The sequence below is a fragment of the Hypanus sabinus genome, chromosome 5 (assembly GCF_030144855.1).
Source record: "Hypanus sabinus isolate sHypSab1 chromosome 5, sHypSab1.hap1, whole genome shotgun sequence".
NCBI lineage: Eukaryota > Metazoa > Chordata > Chondrichthyes > Myliobatiformes > Dasyatidae > Hypanus > Hypanus sabinus.
Window position 1 is genome coordinate 22,672,499 of NC_082710.1, and position 24,234 is coordinate 22,696,732.

General features: G+C 42.2%; 1 long non-coding RNA gene across 1 annotated transcript in view; it reads right to left on the bottom strand.

Moving 5' to 3' along the window:
- Nucleotides 1–21,922, bottom strand: part of LOC132393987 (uncharacterized) — a 30,467-nt gene extending 8,545 nt beyond the window's left edge. The window contains exons 1-3 of the long non-coding RNA XR_009512135.1: nucleotides 21,629–21,922; nucleotides 21,165–21,235; nucleotides 1,920–2,002 (exon numbers count right to left, since the gene is read on the bottom strand). This is a non-coding gene — a long non-coding RNA (uncharacterized LOC132393987). The remainder of the gene's footprint in view (nucleotides 1–1,919; nucleotides 2,003–21,164; nucleotides 21,236–21,628) is intronic.
- Nucleotides 21,923–24,234: the final 2,312 nt, after the last annotated feature.

Genomic DNA, 24,234 nt, shown 5'->3' on the forward strand with positions numbered 1-24,234 from the left:
TTTTGCCACAAACGCATCTCACACTCTTAATCGATTATCCGTTCACACCGGTTGACATTCTTGGGTCCGTCCCGGTGGGGTGCTCTCCTCCTCGCCCTTCTTGGGCTCCCGGAGATACGCATCTGTAAGCCTGTCTTCTCGGAAAATGCAGGCTGGGTTGCCGTCTTTCCCAGCTGTCAATTGGGTCCAGTGATCATCAACTTGTTCTTGGTTGTCACCCAGACTATTCCTGGATGTCACTAGCTGTGCCAGAGCTCATGATACTGAGATACATCCTAGGATGTTGTGAGACACACCATTATCGATATAACCTAGGGTGATCTTAAAGAGGACGAGTGTAAGTCGGGAAACAATTTCATTGAATGATTTCCAAATGTTTGACTTTTTATTGAATTTAACAGAATTATTCTCTTATAATAACTGACCATCGAATGATAATTTCTGCATGAAAAAGTACAAATTGTGAAAATGTGCCTAATTCATTAAGCATGGGCGTCACAGTGGAGTGGTTAGTGGAATGCTGTTATTGCATTTAGCAGCATTTAGTCGCTAAATAAATAATAAAACAAGTTTTGGGGTTGTAGCTAATATACGACAATTGAATCTAGGTTAGCATCTAAAAGGAATTGTGCGGTCACTTCCAGCTGCAAAAACATGTTCAGTTTAAGAGGATTTTAAATCCCATATGCTTCCATTGCATATTTTATTCTTCAAATGGGAAGCATAGCTTTTTACACTGGTATAGTACTAGGTTTTAATTGCAGAAAGATAAACATGAGCTTGTTTAGGGAACAGCTGCTGAGGAAACCTTCTCCTCAGCAACACCCCATTGTTATAGTCAGATTTCAATGGATAACACAGAATAAAACTCTGCACACGCATACAGATTTCAATGATTTGTGGAAACAAAATGTTTTTAGGAAGTTAACACTAATTAAAGATGCACATAATAAAATTCTCTTCCCCTAAACAAGTTATGGTAATAGAACCATAAAGTGTTACAGCACAGAATATAAAATTAAAATACATTATACTGATTTTTTTTAAAAAATGGTTGTTTGTGATCACCCATCCCAAGACATTCTGGTCTGGTTCAGCAGTAACATTTTCCTTCGTGCTGTTGCAAGTAGTGGGCAAGACCCCAGTACTGAACTTCCAGGGTGTAGCACCTACTAAAATGTCAGTCAGTGCACAGGAGAGAATGGACTAGGTTTATTTTTTTGGGACAATGAAATTGTGTCAATTACTGATCCACTTAGACTTATGTCCAAGAAATGTGAAAATACCTTCATGAATGATGTTATCAGAAAGCTCTCAAAATTACTTGTTAGTCTTTGAGAGATACATGGTATATTGAATTTCTCTTTTGATTAACGAAAATTTTAATAAATGAGAAAAGATACCATTGGCGACTGATGTTTTTACACAATCACCTAAAATTAAAGTCCTGTAAATGAACAGAACTGTTGAATTTCTGACCCACCACAAGAAATGTGTGGAAGTATACATCTTACTACAATGGTCATTTGTGCAAATTTAAGCACAACTAACTTAATTCAGTTAACTGATGTGTCAACTAAACTTGTGATTTTTGCCAAATGAAATGGTTTAATATAATTGATATCTATAACTTTAGTTTAGACCCAAAACGTCACTGTCCACTTCCCTCCACAAATGCTGCCTGCTCTGTAGAATTCCTCCAGTAATTTGTCTTTTTTGCTTCAGATTCCAGCATCAATTGTCTCAGATGTTTTAAAATTGCATTTATTTGCAGCCCATTATTACTCAGGTCTCTAGGTCACAGCTCTTTTACACTGGAGACTGCCTTGTTTGGTAATATCTGAACAAAACACAGCTAATTAAATGGCACATACAAAAAAAAAACGACAACTACAATTGTTCAGAGGTTGGTTTCTTACCAAGAGAACACTTCCATCCTTGTGGCTGCTCTTCAGCAGTCTGCAGACGAGATGGGTGACACCAGGTCAAAACACTGCCAGTCCTGAGAAAAGGGCATGTGTATTATTGAAGAATCAAAATAATAGCAAAAAAAGCAAAAAAAAACCTGACATGTTCCACAGCTGGAAAGAACAGCTAACACACACAATGATAAAATTTAATAATATACACACTTTAGCACTGTATACAGATTTTGGAATACTGAGAAGTAATAAATGTTTCGTGTTCAGATTTTATCAGATTTAAACATTCATTTTTAGAGATAGGATAACATGAAGCAACAATTTTTTTAAAAAGATAATCCAGGAATACTGAAAACTTCAATATAGGTAAATTAAAACAATTCATGTTTGGAAGAGATAAGAATCCTTTCTTTCAAGTAAATAATTCCATTAAACATGCACACTTCATTTCATAAAAGGCGTCTGAGACACCATTATCGCAGCATTTCCAACCTCATCTTGTGCATCTACCAGTAGTTCTGATTTTCTATTTAGGTCTTTTCAATAGAACTGGGAAAAAAAACAAGTCCACAAGTGGAGAAGATACTAATCTAAACAAAATTAATTTTCACCAAGTGGCACCCAGTATCTTAAAACATCGTTATGTTTGAGGAAATAATAAAAGTCATTAAGCACATCTCCTCGCATTAATTTGGAAATATGGTACTTTGTATGCATTGTCCTTTCATGTGTTGTCAAAATTAACACATGAAACATAGAAATGCCAAGAAAAATTCCATTAGGAAATGCCCCATTATCTCATTTAGCTGGAAAGACATATAGCAAGTGTTTTGATGCAAGTGCAAACAGTGATAAAGAATTGTTTAGCTCACTGGAGTGGCACAAACTTAGCAGATGGAAAATATGCCATACCTGCAAAGAGTATGATGGACTGGTACAAAGATACAAATTTGAATCTCACCACAGCAGTTAAGAGATTTCAAATTCACGTCTGAATAGAGTGCATGGTGACCATTAAACTCTTAGACTGGTGTAAAGATCCATCTGTTCACTAGTGTTTATCAGGGAAGGAACTCTGCTGTCTTCTCCCATCGGGCCTAAATGCATATCCATGGGCTTACTTATAAATGGCTTTTGAAATGCTTACGTTTCAAGTTTCTTAGTTCAGGGTCAACTAAGGATTGACCAAAAACTTCGGACGAACCAGAAGCATTCACGTCCTGAGAATAAATTTAAACACAATATGGATAACTTCCTGTTTAAATTACACATCAAGCTGCTTTATCAGCATTTGCATAGAAAATTTAAACAAGCAAAGCTTCTATCAATACAGGTCATTCTTGAGAAAAATAAACTGTCATTGTTACTGATGCACCATCAATAACTCACTCTGAGACGTGAAGGCGAGATATCGGCTTTTATTGACTGGAAGAAGGAACAAGCAGTGAGTGACCACCATACTACATCCTGGAGACTGAGGCCGGGCTCAGGCCTTGATCGCCTTTATACAGGGGTCTGTGGGAGGAGCCACAGGAGCAGTCAGCAGGGGGCATGTCCAGACAGGTATATGTAGTTCAGCACATTCACCCCCCCTTTGTTTTAAAAAGAGTCCCCATGTGGCGAAGTTTCTTACAGGTCAAGTCTATCAGGTGGTCGAATCTGTCGCTGCGATCTACGTAGCACCGGCTGTGATTGCACAGGTGCCGGTGGTGGTGATTGCACAGGAGACGGAGATTGTGCTGGTTCTGGCCTAACTGGAGGTGTCAGCCCACTAGGCATCATTGATCCCTCACGCATGTGCGAGGCGCCTGGTATATACGCGTACGAAACGCCCAGTATATGAGTGTCGTGAGGAGTCTGTGTAGGGCCTGGTGTGCATGGTACAGGGTTCATAGTTACCGGGGAGTGTTCGGGATAGTGGTCTGCTGCTCCTGTGGGCGCCAGGTCGCGGACGGAGACCGTGTCCTCCCGCCCATCAGGTAAGACCACGTAGGCATACTGGGGGTTTGCATGTAGAAGGTGAACCCGCTCGACCAGCGGGGAGTATTTATTACTCCTCACGTTTCCGAAGCAGCACTGGCCCCAGGGACGTCAGCCAAACTGGTAGGGTGGTCGCAGTGACAGACTTCCTGGGAAAAGAGAATAGGCGCTCGTGAGGGGTGGCATTGGTGGACGTACATAACAGGGAGCGGATAGAGCGGAGTGCCTCAGGGAGGACCTCCTGCCATTGAGAGACCGGCAACCCTTTTGACTTAAGGGCTAAAAGTGTGGCCTTCCACACCGTGGCATTCTCCCTCTCCACCTGTCCATTTCCCCAGGGATTATAACTCGCGGTCCAACTAGTAACAATGCCCCTAGCTAGCAGGTACCGGCGCAGCTCATCACTCATAAAGGAGGACCCTCTGTCACTGTGGATATAGCAGGGATATCCGAACAGATTGAAGAGCTGGCGCAGGGCTTTTATGACGGACGTGGTAGTGGTGTCGGGGCAGGGAATGGCAAAAGGGAACCGCAAGTACTCGTCGATAACATTGAGAAAATAGACATTGCGGTCGGTGGAGGGAAGGGGGCCCTTAAAGTCAACACTCAGTCGCGCAAAAGGGCGGGTGGCCTTGACAAGTTGTGCCGTTTTGGGATGGTAGAATTGCGGTTTGCACTGAGCGCAGACTTGGCAGTCCCTGGTCATCTTCCTGATGTCCTCCAGGGAGTACGGCAGGTTCCGGGCTTTCACGAAATGGTAAAATCGGGTGACCCCCAGATGGCAAAGATGTGCATGGAGGGCATATAGTTGGTCGAGCTGTGCGCTAGCACACGTTCCACGGGATAGGGCATCAGGGGGCTCATTGAGTCTGCCAGGCCGGTACAGGATATCATAGTTGTAGGTGGAGAGTTCTATTCTCCACTGCAAAATCTTATCGTTTTTAATTTTGCCCTGCTGTTGGTTGCTGAACATGAACGCAACCGAGCGCTGGTTGGTCAGCAAGGTGAACCTTTTGCCGGCGAGATAGTGCCTCCAGTGCCTAACAGCCTCCACTATGGCCTGGGCTTCTTTCTCCACCGCGGAGTGCCGAATTTCAGGGCCTTGAAGAAAAGAATGTTATTGGCCTGCCTTCCTGATTGAGGGCAGCAGCAAGCGCGAAATCGGAGGCGTCACCCTCTACTTGGAAAGGAATGGTCTTCTCCACTGTATGCATCGTTGCTTTGGCAATGTCCCCTTTAATGCAGCTGAAGGCCGCGCAGGCCTCAGCAGAGAGGGGGCGGGCCTTGTCTGCGTAATGGGGGACCCATTGGGCGTAATAGGAAAAAAAAAATCCAGGCAGGTCTGAGGGCTTTGAGAGTGGTGGGAAGAGGGAGTTCTAACAGGGGGCGCATACGGTCGGGATCAGGGCCAATGACCCCGTTTTCCATGACATACCCAAGGATAGCGAGTCGGGTGGTTCCGAACACACACTTATCCCTGTTATAAGTAAGGTTCAGGGCTTTGACCACTTGGAAAAATCATTGGAGGGTGGCATCATGATCCGACCAGTCACGACCACAGATGGTGATGTTATCCAGATAGGGAACTGTGGCCTTCAGTTGGCACTGGTCCACCATCCGGTCCATCTCCCTCTGGAAGACAGAGACACCATTTGTGACACCGAAGGGGACACGCAGGAAGTGATAGAGCCTGCCGCCCGCCTCGAAGGTGGTGTAGGGGCAGTCCTCTGGGCGGATGGGGAGATGGAGATAAGTGGATTTCAGATCTATTGTCGAGTACACCTTGTACTGAGCTATCTGGTTGACCATATCTGCGATGCGGGGTAGAGGGTACGCGTCAAGCTGCGTGAACCTATTGATGGTTTGACTATAGTCCATGTCCATCCTATCTTTCTGCCCAGTCCGAACAACAACCACCTGGGCCCTCCAAGGACTTGTGCTTGGCTCAATGATCCCCTCCCTGAGCAGCCACTGCACCTCCGACTGAATGAAGGCCCTGTCCCCCGCGCTGTACCTCCTGTTTTTAATTGCCACAGGTTTACAGTCGGGGGTCAGGTTGGCGAACAGCAGTGGGGGACGGATCTTGAGGGTGGAGAGGCTGCAAGTGCTGTCAGTAGCGTAGCTGTCAGCATGGTGCTGGGTGGGATGTGTGGGTCGGTGTGTGTGTGTGTGGTCAGTAGCGGGGTATATGACAAAGTCCCACAAAACTGAGGATTTTTGACAGTGATTGGTGGGAGGGACCCGTCATACTCCATTGTCACACTTTTCAGGTGGCTCTGGAAGTCCAGCCCCAATAACACAGGTGCACACAGTTGAGGCATGACCAGTAGCGCAAAGTTCTGATATTCTGTGCCCTGCACCACCAATGTCGTTACACAACCCACCCGGATGTCTGTGGAATGCGACCCAGAAGCCAAGGTGACCCTCTGGCTTACCAGCCGTGTCACGGGTCTGCAGCGTTGTACCGTGTCTGGGTCAATAAAACTCTCAGTGCTGCCCGTGTCAAACAGGCAGCTAGTCCTGTGCCCCTCCACCAGGATGTCCATCATTGACCTTGCAAGCTGGTGTGAGGCGCTTTGGTCGAGGGTTACGATGGCCAGAGTTGAACTGCCGTCTTGGTGCCCGGTAAGCACCGGTGGGTAGGGTGTGGGGCATGCTGACGCCGACAAAGATGGCCGCCCACATCTGGGCATGTCTCACCCTCAGCACTGCCTGACCCCGCTCATAGTTTAGACTTACAGACCTCAGCGAAATGGCCCTGCTTCCCGCAGCTGGAGCAGTCGCTTCTCGCGCCAGGCAGCGTTTTCAGGGGTGCTTTTCGACTCCGTAGAAATAACACAGCTCAGGCTTTCGCCTGGCCGCAGCCGTGGTCGGGTTGGGGGAGTTCGTGGAATCGCAACTGGCAGCGGCGTTGGCGAACTTGCTCACGGGAACCGGCGGGGAATCGCGCGACTGGACAGCGTCAGCGTTGTGCAGAGCAGTCTCCAGCATGTCGGCCGTCTCGATCGCCAAGCGTAGGCTTTTTCCAGCAACCTCTGACACACGTACACTGACCTCAGTCCTGTAATGAAGGCGTCTCTTACCAGGAGCTCCGCATGCTGTTCCACCATGAGCATTTTGCAATCACAAGTTCGGACAAGTGTCTGTAGGGCTCGGAGAAACTCGGCGCTTGACTCTCCAGGCCACTGTCATCGCATAGCTTAGCGATGTCTTGCATAGACGGTGTTCACCGGCCGCAGGTACTGTCTTTTGAGGGTGTCCAGTGCCCCTTCGTAAGTCGACAGGTCCCTGATAAATGAATAAACTTTTGAGGTGACCCTTGAGAGGAGAATTCTGTGCATAACAGCAGGTTCAGTCGCACGAACCTCCTCCAAGTATGATTGGAAGCATGCAAGCCAGAGTTCAAAGGCAAGAGCTGCTTCAGGGCCTTGGGGGTCCAAATCCAATCTTTCCGGATGTAAAATGGTTTCCATGTTTTAAAACTTCCAGTCAATAAAACTGATGCACCATCAATAACTCACTCTGAGACGTAAAGGTGAGATATCAGCTTTTATTGACTGGAAGAAGGAACAAGCAGTGAGTGACCACCATACTACATCCTGGAGACTGAGGGCCGGGCTCAGGCCTTGATACCGGGGTCTGTGGGAGTTGCCACAGGAGCAGTCAGCAGGGGGTGTGTCCAGACAGGTATATGTAGTTCACCACAGTTACATTGAAGTTCATTCCAGAAAATTGCTGTAGCCATCCCACCACTTATCTCCAAGCCTGAAGAAGTCAAAATACAAAGAGCAGTATTTTGCTTGACGAAGCAAAATACAGGACAGTGTAGTAAAAGTGAAGTCTGCAGTTGCTACAAACTTTGCTTGAAATAACATCACTAATGTAGTGTGTTGTTGCTTAATCTGAAATTGAGATACAAATGCTCAGAGAGATGAAGTCAGAGAGGATCTGTCATAGAAAAAGTTCTCTACACTGTTACATTGGCATATAAACAGGTAGCTTGAGGTCACGTTTCCAGGGGTTTTTCCCTGGAGGGGCCACTGCTTCAAGTCACTTCCCTTGGAGGGGCTGCTGGGCCTCGATTCTCTCAGAGATGCTATTGAAAGTCTGAGGTTTATGGATCAGTTTGTAGTTCCTATTGACCCCTTTCAGTTCTGTATTCCTTTCTCATGCTCTCGCCCACTCTCTCGTTACTGACTGGTGGGCTGGGGCTTTGGGGTTTGATGTTCTTGTTTCTCCATCTGGGTTGATCGGTTCGTTTTGTGTGAGGGAAGGGTTGGGGTGTTTAAGGTTTATGAGCTTTTGTTTCTTTTCCTTTTCACGCAGAGGGAGAGTGATGTCTTTCTTTCAACTAATTCATGTTTTTTTTTGTACTTTTAGCTATCCTGGAGAAGGCATCTCAGTTTTATTCTGCATACATACTTTGAAAATAAAATGAACCACTGAACTTTTGATTCTTTGAACTATCTTCTCCAAATCTCTTGTTTATTACGAGGACCAGTGTCATCATTTAAGGCTGCAGAGTCAAACTCCTAACCTGGGAGTTAGTGCATCAGGTCTGTACATAATGCAATTCAGCCTAGGATGGTTGACAGATCCGTGAGAAAATGGAGCAACTAGAAATGTGCAGACAAGGATGAAACTTCCACTTCAATTTTATCAGTGTTTACTGGGGAGAAATTAAATTTCAGCCTAGAACAGTGAGGGGTTCCCACCCTGGGATCCACAGACCCCTTGGTTAATGGTTGAGGTCCATTGCACAAAAAAAGGTTGGGAACCCTGCCCTAGGATGACCAGCAGACAAGGAGCCCAGCTGTGGGGAGTTTTAGGAAAAGGCTAAAGAGGATCAGGTGAGTCTAAGCAGTTTACATGCACAAGCTTGTTTTGTGTGCGGTTAGGTCAGGAAGGTGGGGTAAGAGTGTAGGTAGCACTATTACACAGTACGTAAATGTCACCATACACTACCTTGAGATTCACAGTTTAACAGAGAAATGCAATAGAATCAATGAAAAACTACACACAAAGACTGAAGTGGACAATGCACAGATTTTTAAAAAATGTAAAATAATACAGGCTGTTCCCGGGTTACGTACGAGTTCCGTTCCTGAGTCTGTCTTTAAGTCGGATTTGTACGCAAGTCAGAACAAGTACATCCGGTATTATTTAGCGTCAGTCAAACGTTTGTCTTAGTATATATTATATATTTTACCTTTCTATGCATATAAAACACTTAAGAAACATATGTATTCCAATAATTAAACCACTGCGTTGCTCAGTAATAATTGTAGCCTTCATTGGGGCAGGGCATTTCACATGCTCTATTATTCTCACTTTATCCGTTATCCTTTAAAATTTTTCAGATTGTTGACCGACTACAGCTTAACGCTTTTCCAATGACCGATGGCATTTCACCTCTTTCCAAATGCTTTATTTCCACTTTATTTTCAATCGCGATCGCTTCCCATCAATGGAACAGAAACACGGCAGGCAGTGGGTCCCAAGCTCTGCTGGGTCCTAAGGACCACCACACTGAGACAGGCTAAATGGGACAAGTGGGGGCTTTGATCCTCCACAATATGACGCATGGGAATTTAAACTGGAGGTGGCAGTGTTTTTTTTTTAAAAATGAGGTCGAGTTGTGAGCTTGATATCAACCCAGCACGGATGGTATGGGAGTCACTGGATCAACATCAACCCGGCACAGGAGCGGTCTGTCACTGGATCGAACCTCCGTTCTCGATCCCGGAGCTGATCTCACTGCGCCACTAGCCGACCGGAACGGGGGCGGGGTCAGGGTGAATCTTACTAAGAAAAATTTAAGTCAAATACAAAATTAAACACTCAACAGAGTGTCAACAGCAACAACTTAAAATGGCGGACAGCGTTCTCCTTCCTCGGTTCATAAGTACAAGTTGTCTGTAAGTCGGACGTTCGTAACTCGGGGACTACCTGTACTGAGAACTTGAGTTGTGGAGTCTTTGAAAGTGAGTCCGTAGGTTATGGAATCAGTTCAGTGTTGATGTGAGTGGAGTTATGCATGCTAATTCAGGAGCCTAATAGTTGAAGGGCAATAGCTGTTCCTGAACCTGGTGATGTGGGTTCCAAGCCTCCTGTTCTGACTTGCCGATGGCAGCCTGGATGGTAGGAGTCCTAGACAGCGGATGCTACTTTCTTGTGGCAGCACTCCTTGTAGATGTGCTCAATGACAGAGGAGGTTTTGCCAGCGATGGACTGGGCTGTTTGCACCACCCACTGCAGGCTTTTTGGTTCATGGGCATTGGTGCTTCCATAATAGGCCATGATGCAACCAGTCAGGATATTCTCCACTGGGCAACTGTACAAGTTAGTCAGAGTTTTATATGACATATGCATCAACACAAACTTCTAAGACAATAGAGGTGTTGTGCTTTCTTTGTGATGGCACTGACATCCAGCACATAATCAAAGGCGAACTATCACAAGTTGTATTCTGGGCCCACTTTCATAAGGTGGAAAGTAATTCAAAAGGAGGTGGTTATGCTTCAGATACAAAGAGCAGTTGTGAGACCACATACAGACTAATATAGAGTTTTGACAGCTGTAAGCCTTGAGGAGGTTACAGAGCCAGGTGCAAGACAGGATCTTAAAATTGCATTATCGGATGTTTCACAGGCACACTTTGCCTTGCGGGCTACTGAATTGTGAGCACCCCTCAAATTAAACTTCATGGGCATTGTGCACAGCAAGCCAACAAAGTGCTGCTTTTCAGATGTAGCTAAGCTTCTGCACCATTTTAGTTTATTCAAAATATATTTGGCAGCTTGGCATTTAGGCAGATTTACAGAATTAAATATTTCAACAAGTGTCAACTGTGCATTGCTTTTTTCAAAAACTGCAAAAACCTTGATAGGCAGTAAAACAGGCTTCTCAAATATCAAAAAAAATTACCTGCATATTTTTCCCTCAGATAATCTAAACCAATAAAAATATTATTTTCAGTTCATAAAATATTGTGCAAGATGTATTACACTTGGCCTATCCTCATTTCTTTTAAAGGCAAAATATTTTTTTTTGCAAAACACTCCTTTCAAATGATGGTGTCAGTTTCAGAGGTTGAACAAGGAAAAGTGCAAGAACGGACGCGATTCCTTCCAATATAACTAAGCACCCTGGGAAATGGTTTCAGGCTGCAGATGGAAAGGAACATTTATATACAGGTCTTCAATCTGGTTTAGAGCCAAAACTCTAGTTTATCTGAATCTTGATTTGGATTAGAAATGAGCTTCTCACATTCAGAAAAGAATTAATGGAATATTCTTGCATTTATTGTACTCCAAGTCTACACAAAGATATTATTTTAAGTACCATTTGTTCAGCTGCCTTCCTTATTTCCATGAGAAACCAAGGTTTTAATATTTACATTGATTATAGTTTAGTGTGTGAAGTATTATTGAAGTTAGTCACATTTCTAGCGCAGATCAGATCATAAAAAGGCACGTGTCCTTCAAGAGAGCACATTCTCTGTAGAAAATTTGGCCAGGTATTCAGTTTTGTTGCCTTTATATTAGGCATTTGTCTGAGGAAAACAGGATAGATTGTAAATTTGGGTGCTCAGCGTTCATTTTTCAGAAGTTAACTGGCCTTCTGAATCCCAGCTTTGGCAGACAGTTAATTCACATCTCTGCTGAAACAGATGTTCTTGCAATGCCCAGTTTCCCTGAACAGATATTAGGCCACTTGCATGATATTTTAAATATGGGAGGTTCCTACTGCTAAGCCGATTTGACCTTTACAGTTATGGCGAGTGCCCCAAGTTGTGCTTGCCAATATAATAGAAAGCTTGAATAAAATAGCTCACCACATTTAATAAACTGAAATAGTGAATTATACTGTACAGCAAGCACGCAGAAGAACAAATGATCACAATCTGGATTTTTCCACTGGAACATTTAGTTCAAGCCTTTTATCATATAAAGACCTAACAATTGATCAAAGCCTGGATCTTTCAAGGTGAACTTAAGAAATACATATATTTCTAGCAAAGGATTGTAAAAATCTGGAACAGTTTCTGTCAAAAAGCAATAAATCCTCACTCAGTTAATCATTTTAAGTTGAGAGAGAAATTTCAGCTAGCCAAGAATACTGGGCAAAATAGAACCAAAGCCGATGGACATAGTCAATGGGGATCATTCATGATTTTGCTAAATAGTGGAATACACTTGACGGTCTGAACTGATTGGTCCTACACTTTCTGGTAATAAATGCTATTGGGATAGAGAATGTTGTTATGCACCTTGATGATGAACTAATTAATGTAGATATACTAAATATGAATTTAAATGAGATCTTGTTGGATTGCTTTCAAGGACTGGAAACACAACATCTAAACTACAGGCTTAAAATTAACAAGTTCCTTTCAACTTGAGTAATTTTCCAAAATGTCATGTCTTTGAGCCCAAAATGTTTCAGCATGTTAAAAAGTACTCAATGAATCAACCAACTCCATTTCCTACAGCATGCTCACACTGGCTTCTGTAGATGCAACCAAGATGAAGACGTTGAGCATTGCTGAATATTCAAGGTGAGGTCTCAAAAACAAGCATCTGTGCATTCAATTGTTCCAAATGTCACAGAGCCTTTTCTGTTGTAATTTCCCTCAAGGTCAATGGCAGATTTTCCATTAGAAATTCCTTAGAATCCCTAATAAAATGCAAGGGGGTGAAAAAAGGTTTGATAAAAAGGATTCTGTAGTCTCATGAGGAGAAGGAAGTTAGCCCAGTGTCTTAGTAACAGTCACAGCTCCACTTACATCATTAAATAAAAACTTCATAATCTACTAGACAGGCCACTCGTTTCTACATTACTACACATCAAAAATAGTTCAAAGACAGAAAGCTATTCAGCACCAAGAGGTCTTTGCTACCATTTTCATTTTTGCATGAGGGATGTTGCAACATTTATACTTAAGTTTTCAACCTGAAAGTTTAAGAATAATTATGAAAAATCATTAATTCTGAACAGAATACAAATTAATTTTATAAAACCATTTTTTATTGCAACTTCATTGTGCACTTGATGTATAACGACAATGGTAAAATTCAGTTTGGCAAACCTTGGTCTTGTTTGCCAACAACATTCATCTATGCCACCAGAAGAAAATCCTCTTCTCTCATGGAGGCAGGAAGGAGGTACACCAGCCTAATTTATTCTATCCTCCAGATTTTCCAAAAGAACTTGCATGACTCATGAATGCAAAGAGAAGTCAACTAATTGTTGTATTATAGCAGTTATATTACTGGTCTTTTAAAGTATAATCATGGACTAAAGCAATTGTAATTTTTATTTGCCATAAACATCCAATTGGTTTAATGATCTTGTTCAGAGAAGAAAACTACATGTCTTTCTAGGCTAGCATGAAATGTATTTGGAGACATGTAGGTGTTTTTTTTTACATAATGTAGAAACATGGAAAAATTATTTGATTGTTGATGGCTGGTTAATATTTTAACTTCATACAAGTGGGAAGAGTGGTAAAGGACAGTCTACCATGTGGAATTTAAATAAATTCAAATCATAATAGAGGGATAACATTTCAAACTCTTAAACTTGCATTTTACCAATTGTTGCTATACAATGCAACAAATACAGTGGATTCTGCTTAATTAGGCTATTGGTTAACTGGAACACCTGTTTATTTGGGATACTATGCCACTCAGTTAGGACAGGAAACTGTTGCCCAGCAGTTTCTAACCTGCATCTGTCACGTGGACTTGCATGGCTCTTAGACAATACACTGTTCAGAGAGATCAGTTTTTTAAAAAAGCGTCTGTTGTGTACAGTTCTGTTCAAAAAGCAGTAACTTTTGTTACTGATAGTTGGTGAGAAATAGGTAGCAAGACAAGTTGGAACGGTTTTGCTCATTGCAGTGATGGCAAAAGTGAAAATGAAACAATCTTCACTACTCAATGAGTTAGGAATTATTAAGGTATTGACAATCATCCTGAATGTTATAATGAAAATGAAGATTTGGAGGATGAAATTGTCTAAAACATTGTATGAAGGGCAGTCATCATCAGCAATAGATGTCTGTGCTTATTTTGTTCACTTACAATCTAAAGAAACAGCAGTGAATTCCTCTGCTCAATTATTAGGAACTAACACACAGTTTTATAGTATTGTAGAGGGATTGCTGGCATTCTAATTTGTTCTGTATTTCATTTAAATACATAAATTGTTACTCAGTTAAATGGTAGTTTATCTTTTTTATACCTTTTAACTATTTCCATGAAACTCCAGCTAATTGGGGCAGTTGCATCATTAGACCAAAATGTGCTGGTCCTGATATGTCCCAATTAACTGGGAAAACACTGCATAAATTTTGGCACAACAGTTTAAAAAAAAACACCTAAAAAGGTTTTAATTTATCATCATTGTTTACTTTGCAAGAACAGCACAGTACAGGTTCTTTGGCCCATGATGTTGTGCTGACGTTTTAACCTACTCTAAAATTAATCTAAATTTTCCTAAGTAATTTACACAATGTGCCCTTTTTCCAAAGATGTTACGCATTGAGGGAAAAAAAAGGGCTCTATATACCATCTAAAATTACCCATGATAAAGCTCAGGCCATAAATATGTCAGTTGCATAGCTGATTTAGGATCTATAATTAGACAGAATTGATTTAAATATGATCAGGCCTCAGTTCTCCCAAAATTACTCATCACTCTAGAACCAACCTGGAGATGAAAGCCAAGTGTCAGTTTCCTTGTTCCACAGCCAAATGCACCTTTATATCAATTTCCCCATTCCATCTTATTCCCATTCACGAGTTTGACGTGCTCCTGAACAGGACTTTTTTACTTAACATCTGTTCAGCAGGCAGTTGGTTTATCTTTACCATGTGCCAAATTTCATTCCAGAGTTACCACATTCCAAAACTTTGCTTTTTCCTCTCCCATCTCCCCGCCTATGAGAATTTAGTTTAGCGACGAGTCCTATCTGCTGCTCCCTCTACTGGCACGAATGTTGATACTGTCCTCTCTCATCCTGGTCCACCAGGTCCCCAACACCCGGTCTCTTTCCCCTTCTCCACCCTTTCCACCTGCCCATCCTCCCACTGGTTCCCATCAGACCATCAGACCTTTCCACCTCCCTCCCCCTGATTCTAAGCTCCACCTTACTCTCCCATCAGATTCCATTATCTTCAACCTTGTCTCGCTTCCTTCTATCACCTCCCAGCTTTTGACACCATTTCCACTTTCCATTCCCCAACAACTATCTGACCTGGATCAAACCGTAGCTTGCTACTCTTGCTCTGGCTCTTCCCCACCACTTTTTTCCCCCCATTCTGGATTATCCCCCCTCATTCTTTCAGTTCAGATGAATGGTATTGACCTGAAACCTCAGCTGTGCATTCCTTCCATAGATGCTGCTTGACTCGAGATTCTCTTGACTGTGTTGCTCTAGACATCAGCATCTGCAGTCTCCACAAAAGTACAACCTCTCTTCTTTAGAAAAAAAAATTGCAAGCACATCTCCAACACCACCTCCCTCTTTAAATTACCTGGATGCAGTGCCACCTACCAAATCCGGTTACCTTTACAATTGCAACATGTCTGATAAATGTTCTTGACCAATTAAGTCTATAATAACCATTTTAAGTTTCAACTGCTAAAATCTTGCTGTCCCACCAGTTACCCATGGTGGTGATACAAATATCACCAGATTGAACTTAACTTTTTGCAACCTTGGTGATCTGTTACACCTCTGTAACAGATAACACATATCCTCTGTAACATTGTCCATCGGCAACCTATGTTGCAAAGTTATTCCGGGATTCAGTGTCACCGTGAACCTCATTTCGGTCTACATAAATGCTGTTGATATTGAGAGGGTTGAGAGCTTCAAGTTCCTAGGTGTGAACATCACTAATATCCTGTCTTGGTCTAATCATGTTGATGTCATGGCTAAGAAAGCTGAGAAAGCTTACCAATACTTCTACTTCCTCAGGAGGCTAAAGAAATTTGGCATGTCCCCAACGTACCTTACCCATTTTTAAATCAATGATTTTTCATTCAGTCTGGATGCACAACAGCTTGGTGTGGCAACAGCTCTGTACGTGAACACAAGAAACCACAGCAAATTATGGATACAGCTCAAGACATTACAGGAACCAGCCTTCCCTTTATGGATTCTACCTACACTTTCACTGCCTCATTAAGGCAGCTGCATAAACAAAGACCCCTCCCACCCTGGATGTTCTCTCTTCTCCCCTTTCCCATCAGGCATAAGATACAAAAACTCAAACGCACATACAGCAAGCTCAAGGACAATTCTATCCCACTGTCATCAAGACTCTCAAGCGGACCTCCTGTACAATCAGATAGATTCTCGGCCTCACAAGCTACCTTGTTATAATCTTGCTCTATGTCATTTACCTACACTACACATTTTTGGCAGCTTTTACACTTTATTTACACATTGTTATTATTTTACCTTATTTGAGCTCAATGCACTGTGCAATGATTTAATCTGCAAGAACAGTGTACATGATTATTGCCACATGTTCTTGGTACATGTGGCAATAATAGACTAACACCAATCAGAAGAGATTTAGTTATGTTCTGAGAATGTATCTTTGCAAATCTCATTCCCCAAAACATCTTAATCTTCCCACATTACTCCATGTTCCAACTTCCACCTCCTTTGCAGGAACCGATCTCCACCTCTAGGGGATTCCTCATATTGTCAACAGCAATCACCCACATCATTCCCATCTTTATAAAATAGCAGCCCTTCTTCATGTTTGCAGTCCATGAATGCTTCCTATTCATTCAACACAACAGCTTCTTACATTCTACATTGGAATGGATTTAAAAAAAAACACTGGCCAGCTGCAAGGATCATTCAGATGGTCATTCAGACAGTTAACTAGCATAGGGAAAAGGCGGTTCCAAACAGACATTGGCTACTCACAGAACTGTACTCTTCAGCAACTATTAAAGAACATTTGTCTTCACAAGGATCCAGTACCTCTTGCAACCTCAAATAATGCTTGGGTAGGTTCACATTACTGTCACTCAGCCTCATTCCTAGCTGCCACTACTAATCTCTACCCCAACACATGATCTCCTGCTCACTGCTATATTAAGAAGGTTGCCAAAGTTCCATATTTGAGCAGAGAAAAGTTCATCTATTTTCCTTCAGCCCAAAGGAACAGGCTTCCCCCAGAGTGCAGATTTTATGAGCTGTACTTCATACTTTAGAGAAGCATCCCAAATAAACTCGTCATGAACTGTTGGAGATTCTTCAAAGTTCACTTACACACAATAAAACTTCTCTGGAGCCTGTTCTTCACTGGGCCAAGTAGTAATATTCCCAGGGAACAACATTGTCCTATCACAGAACATGCATTAGTCCTATAAAAAGTTAGCTTCTGAGGTTGCAGCTTCTAAGCTAAATACTCCTGACTTTAAGAATTATAATGGACAAGAGTGTAGCACTATTTACACTATGATGTTACCTGGAGAAAGCCTCAATGCAATTCTACAAGTCTCATAACTAAAGATGTAACCTCAACAGCAGATGTTTCCAACTTTTTTTCCAAGTAACATTCGGATGACACATTCTGCTGTTAATGCAATTAAAATCTGGTGATTGTGGTTTCTAGGCCCGGAGTTCCTCAACAATCAGAGAAAGAATCTACTACAAGCTATCTATCAATCCCCGCAGTATCATTAGCAGCAAAGCTACTAGTGTTTGCATTCCTGAATGGAGTACAGTAAAAATCTGTAATCGTACTGTAGTATTTGCAGAGATCGTTTATGCAAGAAGTTAGTTTTATTCCTTTGGACTTGCACAAAATACATGCAAGCATTTTGATTTGGCAATGATTGTCGAGTTTTTTATTGAATGAAGAGGCAATGAAAGGTACGCAAATCATGCTGTTTGTGTGGAAACGCAAGTAGGTGATAGTGGTTGCAATCTGGATGTCCCAGCATCAACAAGTTCTACAGTCTGGTTCAAAGGTTAAATTTAATGTCTATGAAACGTATACAATATACATCCTGAAATGCTTTTTCTTCAAACATCCATGGAAACAGAGAAGTGCCCCAAAGAATGAATGACAGTTAAACGCAAGAACCCCGAAGACCCCCCTCCGGCAAACCAAAAAGCACACTCGCTACCGAGTGCAAGCGTGAGCCAAGCGATAGCAAAGACACAGACCAAAGGCTTTGCATTTCATCCGACGTTAGACAAACTAAAGGTTCTTGCTCTCCCTGGCAAGGGAGATGGAGGTGTCCCCCATTTTCACAGCGAGCGGGAGACATAACAACAACCCGCTGGTTTATAATGTTAGAAGTTTATTTCCTCGCTCTTTTCAAGCTCTGTGTCTGAAGATCGCAGAGACTTTGGGTCTTCAGGCCCACTGTGCAAGATTTTCCGGCCTCCACGACGACATCAACCCTCGATCCGCCTATCTCCAGAGCCCCAAGATCTTTGGCTTCCGAACGCGATCGAAACTCTCAGGCCAAACTCTTGGCGTGTTGAATAACGGCCAGTCATGGAACCCCGAGAACGGGTCCCATTCCATTTGACCCTGGGCCAGGCTAAGATGACCACTTTTCTGGGGACCATTTCAGTACACATTGAAAGGTGGCTCCAGAGTTGCTGAGTCACTTAAAGTACACCTGGTGTTTAATGAATCACTTCCGAACTCAATCGTCTGGGCTCCTCACAAGTATAATCAACTTTATCTTAAAATTCAGAAGCAAAGGAGATACCTCTGCCCTCTGAACTACTAGATAGCAAATCTATTCAGTAGTCCGGCACGGACTAGGAGGGCCGAGATGGCCTGTTTCTGTGCTGTGATTGTTATATTGTTGTTATATGGTATGGAAGGATGGATGCTAGGGAACGAAGGTTGCTTGGAAATCATATTGCAGACTGGGGCACATTGATAGAATGTGACGCCCTGATTTCCAGCGGCATTTGTGAATGATTTAGGGGCACCATGTCCGACGCATCCAGGCAACCAATGACAGCTATATCCAAGAGGCAGTGAGAGCCTCAAAAATGAGTTCAGGTTCACTCAGGTAGAAAACTTTGCCACGTTAGCTCCTGCAAACAGCAGATACTGTTTCAAATATCTACAGCCACCCGATCTCATGGTGCCTGACTGAGCTCCTGTTGTTTAGATATAGGGCCTTTGTGGCCAGCTTGACCTTCTCCAGTCTGGCAGCTTCGTCCATGAGGAGCACACTACCGAGGTTTCATCATGGTTCTGTGTACTCAGCATAGCAGAGGCAGCGCTACAGTGGTGTGGCCAGAGAGAGCCGTAACGTGCAGTGCACGTGGGCACCACTGCACTCCGCAAGCTGTACAAAATTCAAATCCTGTAATCTTCTTTGAAGCTTCCCCCCCCCCCACCCCACACACACAAATTAGCACCCATTAACAGTTTTCAATGCAACTCAGAAAGACAGCTGTAAGGTTGGAATATTTATAATTCTTCATCCCTTTTTTTGTAGTCTCATATTAATTGCCCTGCCAAGTTTCAAGAATACATGTGTATCAAGTTAGAAGTCCCACACAGTTGGCAAAGTGGCTCTTAATGACCAGTCAGCCCGCCTATCCCAAAGAGTTGCCCCAAAAGGAATGCTGACCCAATGCCTTAAATGTAGTAGTCAGAAAATTGTCATTAAGTTTCCAACACACCAATGCTTTTCGCACAATCTTTATATCCAAAATGCTGCTTACAAAATTCATTCACATCTTTCTCCCTGCATCCTCAAGCAAAATAATTAGCCAACATCTTCAACTACCAAGGCTCTTATTTCCAGCACTTCTTCCTCAAATCTCACTCCTGTACTTGCCATCCCCCTTTAAAACCTGTTACCTGTCCTAATGTTTTCTTAGATTGTCCCTTTTCAAGTGTTGCACCCTTAAACATCTCACTGATAGATGAATACAAGTTGCTGTTGTGGTAGTCATTATTCATTCTCAACAGTGACCCGATTTGCAACTGGATTTGCAAGTTGTTAACTTGAATGACTTGATTTTGTCGAGACACATCTTAAGTTTTTGACAACAGTAGTGAAGTACACAAGAACAAAAATATGCATGATGAATTCAGTTTGTGCAGGGACACTGGGGAAAAAAATCAATGATCTACAGTAAACATTTTAATTTCATATTTAGTCAGTCATAAGACCTCATTTACCCTTTAGTTGATGAGCCAAAAGTTTAAAAATAATTTAATACTGATTAATCACATATGGTTAAAGTATATTGCAATGATAACACTTTCTGGATAAAGTAATAAGAAACAAAATTAATCATGGTAGCATAATTAAAATTTAAAAAGCTAATATAGTAAGTCAAGAAAATTTCAGAAGATTCAGCATGCCTCACAGCTAAGATAAAATAGACACAGTGGAAGGGATCCGTGTGAAATATAAACACCAACACAGATTAGTGGGGCCAAATAGCTCTTTTCTTGACATACATGCTGAGCAATTTAGCTCTCAAGATTCGATTGTGGCACTTTCCATGTTGCCAATTTTAACTCTTCCACCACTAAGCTCCAGAATTTTCTTGTCCCTCTCATAGATGTTACACTTCTTCCAATTTACTTCTGACCAAGCTTTTGGAAATAAACCCTAATCTCCCGTTCTGACTCAATGTCAATTTTTTTTTTAAAACATCACCTCGGCGTAGTACAATAGGATGTTTCACTATTTTAAAAAGAAGAGGAATATATAACACAAGTGACTAGTAACACTGAAGCCAAATACTGCATAAGGAATTCATATTCAAGTCAAAGATCTATGCTGTTTCTCTAATCACATGGAGACGCTGGATAAATTATTGCAAAATAACCCAATGGGAAAGCATTTTACCCATTAGGTCATTTTGGAGTATGGTCTGGAAAACTGCAATATATTTGCTATAATGAAAAAATGCATATTTTCTAAAGGAATAGAAAGACATCTGGAAAGAGACATTGATAGTAGGTTTTGCTTCATCTCTTCATATGAATTTACTTTCTTAGTTGCCGAAGGAGCCCGGACAATTAATATCAAAAATCTGCATGAATGATGCATTAAATTGTAGTTAGTGAACGCGACTAACCGCATGTATTTTCCACAAAGGTGAACATGCAGAAAGCACTGGTTTGCAGCCCTGTGCAAATAAGCATTTTACTCCTTTTGGTGATTTATTAACCACGTATCTACCAAATGATTGCTGAACATTTTTTGTCAAAAACGGTCAAACCTTACCCTTATCTGCATGCTTTTCTGGCAGAGGCGGGACCTCGGGCAGGTCACCTCAGTTCCTAAGGTGGAACAAACTATAAAAAGGGAAAGAACAGTCATTTTTTTAAAAAAATCTATAGAATTGTTTACAAGGTACGGAACACCGTTTTCAAGCACATCGTTAACCTTACGACTTTAAACACTTATATACTAAGAAAATTAGCTCTCATTTTCAGACAAGATCTGTGTATAATTTACCCGTCATGAAACACGCCTGCAAAGGCTAAATGGGGGAAAAATTGTAATATTAGATTCAAAGACTGTTTGCAAGACCAAAAGAACAAAAGAATGCTCGTATGCATTGCACAGTACAGCGCTTATAACACTAGTCATTTATGCTGGTCAAACAGAAACTAAAACGATTTTCTTAAATATAATTTTTTTAAGACCAGACTGCATAACAGATTGCTTCGCGGTACAATACTTACAGACAAAGCCCTCTGCCCCACTCCACCTTCGGTCTACATACAGATCTGCAAGTAGCTCCCAAATAGGGAGCATTTTTTTTTCAAATGTGCAGTAATTACTCAAGTCCAAAAATGAAGTACAGTCAGCTTTTGAAAAGCTCCCAAAAATTCTGGCTTACTGTCTACCCCAGTGCCCGTAGTTGGACTGTATTGAACAATGAGCTAATTCTGAGTCTTGCTGGCTTTAATCCAAAGCTTCAGTGGTGGTAATGGTCCTGCTGCAAAGCCAGACTGCTTACTCTGCATTAATAATCAACTCAAACTCCTCCAGTCTCGGGAAAACACCCAATCAGGACGCAGGAAGCGAAAATGCCGCCGTTCAACCTAACTTGACTCCCCAGCCCAGCCTATCTCCACCTTCAATTGGTCCGCTGACGTCACTTGGATTCTATTTTGGAATGTTGCTAGCCTTGAAGGGCGAGGTACGCGGCGGCGTTTGCTGTCAATCAGGCGACGCGGGGCTCCAGCAGGGTAGGTTGCAAGGGTGCTGTCTGAATTCTGCTGTGTTGACTCATTGGCAGGGTCTGACTGCGTTTCGTGTAGTCTATGTTATATAAAGTGGCGGAGCAACGTTTCAGACGCGAACTCAAAAAGCAGTTAAAAAAAAACATATGTTATTAATGTTCCTTTATGCTGGGCGATCCCTGCATAATTGCTTCTGCGGTTGGACAGATTACTCAGGAGTTTATGCAGATTAAGATATGTTATCAACTCCCAACACCGAAACAAAAGTCCCAATGCAGTACCTCATTAAAGCGTCTTTATTTGCCCCCAAAACCACTTAGAACTGAAAAGAACATTGACACACTCTTTTTTTTAAAAAAAAGTCTGGAAGACGGCATATTTTTGATCCAATGTATGTGTTAGCAAAGAGGTGACAGCGAACTTTAAAATTTAATCTGATCATTGTTTTATAGGCACAGCCAAAAACGACTAATTCCACGTAGGCTCTTCGGGGGGAAATCATAGAAATTCCTTTAATCCAACGAAATAATTATTACTTATGTAACCAGTTAAAGGCTAGGGTTGTAATGATTTAATCTCCGCGCACCGCACTTCCCTAATTTTGCTCTTTTTATACAGACATAGAGCCATAAAGCAGACTACTCCAGGCTGATCAAGGTGTCTTCCTGGTGCAATTTGCCTGTATTTTGCCCATAACCCCCTAAATCCTTCCCATCTATGAGCCTGTCCAAATGTCTTTTAATCTATCCAATTGTACCCACTTCTACCACTTTCTCTGGCAGTTTGTACCACCTTCAGTAAGACTTGCCTCTCAGGTCCATTTGCTCCAGGGGAAAACCTTTAAGCCTATCCAACCTCTCCTCTAAACTCAAGCTTCCAGTCTCCGCGACAGCCTGGTGAATCTTTTCTGCACCCACCAGTTTAATCACACTCTTCCTGTAGTCTGCCAACCACAAGTGCACTCAATATTCCAGGTACAGTCTCACCAATGTCCTACACAGCTGTAACATGATGTCCCAGTTCTCCTACTCAATGTCCCACGATGACTTACTTCGTATCAACCAATTTGTCTGTTTGTGCTGCCATTTTCAGGGAGCTATATACAATATCCTTGGGTCTCTTGTTCAACAACACTCCTGGCCTGGCTTAGCTTTCCAAAATGCTCCACTTAGCACTTTCTCAGTTAAATTCCACCTGCTTTTCCTTTCCCCGGTTGATCTAGACTTTGTTGTAACCTTGGACAATCTTCTTCACCGTCCAGTACACCACCGAATTTGGTGTCATCTGCAAACTAACTATTCACCCACATTCTCAGCTTATATACTTATATACATAAGATATAGGAGCAAGATTAGGCAAATTGGCCCACTGAGTCTCCTCTGCCATTTTATCATGGCTGATCAATTTTCCCTCACAGCGCCACCCCCCCCCCCCCCCACAACTCCCGGCATTTCAATTCAACTCACTTTATTTTCTGTGAGGAACTTTGTGCAGTGGTAAGGAGAACAAACCTCACAGAACTAAGATTCACAACACCACACTACATAGAGTCAAACACAATATAAAATACAATAGAGAATGACTATAAAAATTAATGCGTGTAATTTAAAATACAAGTCCACATAATAAAACTGACTGTTTTTACAGTCAAAGTTGCTAAGCATACTATATATTCAAAACTGGGTGTTGAGGGGGCAAATGGAGGAAGGCACAAAACTGGACAAGGCTCTCCTGGTGCTGATGGGCAGGGACCTGTAGTGGCATCCAGTCAGCATGAGAGTGCAGTGTGTGTGAAGAGAATATGTGATGTCCTCTATTATTTATTGAGCCTTCTTTATTGTCCGTCTCTTATGGATGCTGCAGAGTGATTCTTGTTCCTGGCCAGCGACTTTACTGCTTATTCTGACAATTCTCTTAAGTGGGCTGAGGTTGATAAAGCTCATGTCTCCAAACCATGCCGCGATGCCGTAGGTTACTACTGATTCTATGAAGCATTTTTAAGATGGAGAATTGATGACTTGTCCTGAAGTTTCCAAATCTTTCTCAGAAAAAAACAGCCATTGTTGGCACTTGGAGAGTATCATTGGTCTCAAAGGTGATTT